This window comes from Diabrotica virgifera, chromosome 3 (genome assembly GCF_917563875.1).
Source record: "Diabrotica virgifera virgifera chromosome 3, PGI_DIABVI_V3a".
NCBI classification, from domain to species: domain Eukaryota; kingdom Metazoa; phylum Arthropoda; class Insecta; order Coleoptera; family Chrysomelidae; genus Diabrotica; species Diabrotica virgifera.
This window is the reverse complement of record NC_065445.1, coordinates 98,146,076-98,152,075: the sequence shown is the minus strand read 5'-3', so window position 1 is coordinate 98,152,075 and position 6,000 is coordinate 98,146,076.

Here is a 6,000-nt window from a genome sequence, read left to right as displayed (position 1 = left end):
GCAAGAAGTCATAGGAAAATACATACGAAGGTTGTTGTCCAAGTTAATTTAAATATTGTATTTATATGGGATTAAACCACAATTGATTGTAATAAAAATTATTATATTTTACACTTGTTTTTGACGTTTCGATTTCCACTCCGAAAATCGTTTTCAATCGTTATTTTAAAATAAGGAGTTTATTAATTATTGATGCTTTGTTTAGCCAAATTTAACAGGTGAATTTCTTGGCCTCGGTCTTAAAGGCAAATAACAATGCTTTTAGTTAAAAAATCTGAGGGTGATATTTGTACCCTCACGATATCACATTCTGATGTTTTGTGTGTTTATGTATTATGTATAGTTATTGTAGATGAAGTGTTTCTGACCTTCTATTAATCCGTTAATGTTCGTTTGTTGCTGACTTCTTCTTTTAGTATGGGTAACCAGAGCCTGCCACATTCAGATGATGGTTTGCTACACATTTTTCTTCATTAAGTAAGATGAGTGCTGCTTCTTTGATTTTTCTCTCTGTCTGTTTCTTTTATGACTATTTAATCATATGTACATCAAAAACAAGTCTCTGTTCTTGATGTGATTCATCCTGAATCATTCTTCAAATTTGGCTGAACAAAGCGCCAATTAATAAACAAACGTAAAATGTAATTTTTATTACAATCAATTGTGGGTTAATCCAATATAAATAACATATTTAACTTGAACATGCCAAAAGAAAAGATGTTTCAGAACCGTCTAAATTAATATTTAATCAATACAATTATTTTTTTACAGATCTTTTTCTATCTAAGAGGCATGCAATGCCAAAGTAATACACAACGATTTAACATTCCAACAAAAGAAAAATGAAGAAACCTGATTATTTATTAGATATCTATTGATATTTTTCTTTAAGGTACTAGTACGCTTTAGAAGACCAAAAATAAGCATTTTTTCAAGATTTTTTTCTCAGAACCTTTATTAGAAATGAACATAAAACTTTTTACATATTAATATCTAACTCTTAGAGAATACAAAAAATATATCCTTTTTCATTTACGCACGTACACTAATATTGTACAGGGCGCCAAAGTCGAGGCCTCGAAAAAAAGTAGTTCCGATGGCGGACAGTTAATCTCGGGATTGGGATCTCTGAAACAAAAAAATCGTACGGCATTTAAAAAAAGAAGGTTTCCTACGTGACAATTTACCACCGTTAGTGAAAAAGTCCGCAAAAAAAATATTTTACGGTGAAAAATTTTTGTGAAAAAATTGCCCGTTTTTCTTCAGTTTTTCATGGTTAAAAAATATTTATTTTTTGGTCAAATTGTGGTAAATTGTCACGTAAGAAACCTTCCTTTTTCAAATGCAGTACGATTTTTTTGTTTCAGATATCCCAATCCTGAGATTAACTGTCCGCCATCATTTTTCGAGACCTCGACTTTTGCGCCCTCTACAATATTAGTGTACGTTCATAAATGAAAAAAAATATATTTTTTGTACTCTCTAAGAGTTAGATGTTAATATGTAAAGAGTTTTATATTCATTTCTAATAAAGGTTCTAAGAAAAAAATTCTTGAAAAAAATGATTATTTTTGGACTTCTAAAGTGTACTAGTACCTTAATATTTGTTCAAATACCAACAGAGAATAACAATGTAAGGAATAGAGGAATATCGGTTTAAAAAACCCCCTTGTATAGCTTGTTCTATAAGTTTACATAACATAAATATAGTAATTAAGACGGTGTGCTTAAAATTAGTTTGGCTTAGTTCGCAAACGATTGTCTTCTGGATGAAAAGGAAAGGCTATTCTGCGCTGGCAAGGGAATATTTCTAATTATTAGTTCCTTTTGCCGATTCTTACTGTTCTGAACTAGTTTTCTCTCCAATGTTTAACATAAAAACTAAGAGGGAAAAGAGGCTCCAGTTCAAAAATAATTTTATGTGTCTACCATATCACCAAGAATAGAAATTTTTTTATAGCATAATTGGATCACCTTTCCCAATATAGTTTACTAGAGCAGAGTCTACTCTGCTCTAGAAGAGAAGATAACAAGACGAGATAGAAAATTACACTTTTGAAAGAGTTCAACAATTCAAATATTTGTGAGTAATAATTGTGAAAGTCAAAAATACGAGAAGTGAAGAAGTAACGGAGCGAATACTAGTAGGCAACAAAACATACTGGAGATATCATAGGCTAACAAAGGACAAGAACTTATCCAGAAATACAAATCTGAAAATATACAGAGTTGCAATCAAACCAGTAGCTACATATGAGATAATGTTCCTTACATATAAAGATGTAGAAAAATTAAGAATATTTGAAAGGAAAATCCTCAAATTGATTATGGGCCCGATAAGAACGGAGAAATGAGAAAACGAATTAACCATGAACTGAAACACATAATGAAGGGAGAAGATATAGTTAGATTTATTGAAGCGCAAAGACTGAGATGGCTGTGACATATAGAGAGAAAGAAAAACGACCTCCTGATTAAGAACATCACCAGATGGAAGCCACAAATTGAAGACCAAGGGCAAGACCCTGAGAGAGATGGTAGGACCAAGTCATGAGAGATATCACAATCCTGAAAGTGAGAAACTGAGGGGAACTCTGCACATATTGAAATAAGTGGAAGAAAATTGTACCGAAAGCCAAGTCAGACAATAAACTTTGACAATACACAAGAAGATACCGAACTACATAATCTATTTGTAGATTTCAAACAAGCGTATGACTCAATAATTAGAAAGGAATTATATAGCGCAATGCAAGAGTTAAATGTGCCAAAAAAAACTAATCAGATTAGTAAAACTATGCCTAAACAACACCAAATCAAAAGTAAGGATCCAAAATCAACTGTCTGATGAATTTAACATTAATGAAGGTCTAACAAAAGGGGATGCACTGTCAACAACACTTTTTAACCTTGCATTGGAACAAGTAATCAGGAAAACTCCTATAGATAGGGTATGCGGACACAAATATACTTCAAAAATCCAAGAATTTGCGGAATGTTTGCCTTTTGAGGAGGAAATGCACCGTTTTCTAAGAGGAGATTTATGCTGTATATTTGTATCAGTACAATATTTACAAAGCTTAATCAGGTCGTTGTCTACGTAGATGATATAGACATAATCAGCTGGACATTAAAAGACCTAGAAAAAATTTATACATATTTTAAAGAAGCGGCACAGACTATGGGTCTAGAAGTTAATGTCTCAAAGACAAAGTACATGATAACAACTCGGGAAAAAGTACAAACGAAAGGCAATATATCTCTGAGCGGGCAAATATTTGAAAGAGTAGACTGTTTCAAATATTTAGGATCAACAATAACAGAAGGAAATAAAAACAGTGATGAGGTAACAGCAAGAATTTCACTTGGGAACAAATGCTTCTACAGCCTACAAAATATCATAAAGTCAAAATCAGTATCTATTAATTCAAAAGTAAAAATATACACAACAATAATGAGACCTGTAGTAATGTATGCATCAGAAACATGGACCTTGACTAGTGAACAAGAGGAACAACTTCTTAAATGGGAAAGAAAAATCTTAAGGAAAATATATGGACCTATACAGGAGAATGGAGAATGGCGTATAAGAATGAACCACGAAATAAGTAGAATGTTTAACAGACCGACTATCATAAAAGAAATACGAAGTAAACGACCGAGTTGGTTAGGACACGCAGAAAGGATGGATAAGAGAAATACAAAAAAAGTACTTAGAAAAGAATTAAATGGGAAGAGACCGAGAGGTAGGCCTAGAAAGAGATGGATTGATGGTATTAATCAGGATTTGAAAGACCTAGGAATACATGAATGGGAAAAACAAGCAAAGGAAAGAAAAACATGGGCAGCTATAGTCAAACAAGCAAAACACACATAACGCCAAAAAGACCTCCTCAAAAAAGAAACAAGAAAGTAATATTTTAGATAAATATCGTTTAGAACTTTTGAGCAGTTATGCGTGTGGATGGCCTCCACACCATGTAAAACTTTCGAGCCTAGAAACCCCAACGGGCGACCATGGCCCTCCATGGGTTGTCAGCGGTCACCGATGATGATGATGAATACACAAGAAGAATCCGGAGTGATTCGCCGCAGTAAGCGAATCACAGAGCTGTAAGTAAGAGCAGCAAATATTCCATCCGGAACTTAAGGCCTTGAAAATGATGATGGTTTATATTGTAATGTTACCACGACCCCCGAGCAAGACTTTGGGGTCATCTTGGGAATCGCGACAAAAACATATATCGTTTTATATACATAATATGCACAGAAAATGCCAGTTGTGAAGTTTCGTGGCCTGGGTTTTAAAAGGGCCCCTCATTGGTTAATTAAATCGTGGCAATGAAACAGTGGCGGGTACAAGTCTAACGGAATAGCGGATAACACTAACACGTAGTAAAAAAACACTTCGCAGATTCGGCAATGAATGAATGTCAAACTTTTCTATCGTTTCGCAGGTCAGAACATTCAGATAATTTGAAGCGAAAATACGTCATTTAGCGTATCTCACCACAAATAAAGTTTACGATACAAAAACGTACAATATGCAGTAAAAACAAGACGGAATATACACAAAACATATATCCCTATTACAACTCCTTTCAAAATAATCTAAAAGTTTGCCTAACCCTGTTCATTAAAATACTGCTTTGCATTTATTAAAAATTACCATTTTATTTTGTACTACTGTAGCAAAAATATTTTATATGTGTAGAAAATAGCTGATATACAATAATACAAAATGTTTAATACATACTTTTGTAATATATAATATATTTACAATTTTTATATACATTTAGCTGTTATTAAACAACAATGTTTTGCACCAACATTAATAAATTAATATTATAATAAATAAGACACATTTCTTATTAGTGCTGTCGCCAGGGGGGTACAACGGCTTCCTTTATTTAGATGGACGTACCCAAGTTTTTTTTATGTATTTTGACCCGTAGAACACGAATTTTTTTGGGTAGCAGTTGATCCGGATGTCGATAAGACTGTTATAAACAAAGAACTTGCAGAATTACATAACAGAGATTTTTCACAAAACAAAATATTTTTTGTATTTTTTGGGTCATTCTAAGCAAAAAATGTTCTTAAAAGTTTTTTCGTAGGAAGCGTGGTTAAACTTAAAAAAAAAATAAAAAAATTGCAATTTTTGAACCCGAACAACTTTTGGTTAAAAAATAAAATAGCAATTCTGCTTATCGCATTTGAAAGTTTAAGTCAAATTATACCGGTTTTGATTATTTGCATTGCTAAAAATTAATTTTTTTATTGTCAAACAAAGCTATAAACAAATAGTGTTTGAGCGTTTTGACGAGTGTCCAATGCATGCATTTTAATTCATGCTACTTAGACATTGCCTGTTTGTAGGCGCTTGCACTTGTACCTACTCGTTCGATTTTAAATGAGAGATGTATTGAAAACAGCACTCAAGCACTATCTGTTTATAGCTTTGTTTAACAATAAAAAAAAATGAATTTTTAGCAGTGCAAATAATCAAAATTGGTATAATTTGATGAACTTTCAAATGCTGCAAGCAGAATTGCTATTTTATTTTTTTAGTCAAAAGTTATTCGGGTTCAAAAATTGCAATTTTTCGATATTTTGAAAGTTCAACCGCGTTGATCTCGAAAACAATTTGTAAAAACATGTTTTCCTTAGAATGACCCAAAAAATACAAAAAATATTTTGTTTTGCGAAAAATCGCTGTTATGTAATTCTGCAAGTTCTTTGTTTATAACAATCTTATCGACATCCGGATCAACTGTAACCCCGTGTTCTACGGGTCAAAATACGTAAAAAAAACTATGGTAAGTCCATCTAAATAAAGGAGGTCGTTGTACCCCCTGGCGACAGCACTATATATCTGATATACAGTACTCGGATATAAAAAGTATATTTAAAAAGTAAATTCAAAACTTAAGTGCAAGTTTACAATATCCAGAATAAATCCATACTGAAGATCCATTAGTGAAAGTGCATAGCCTTACA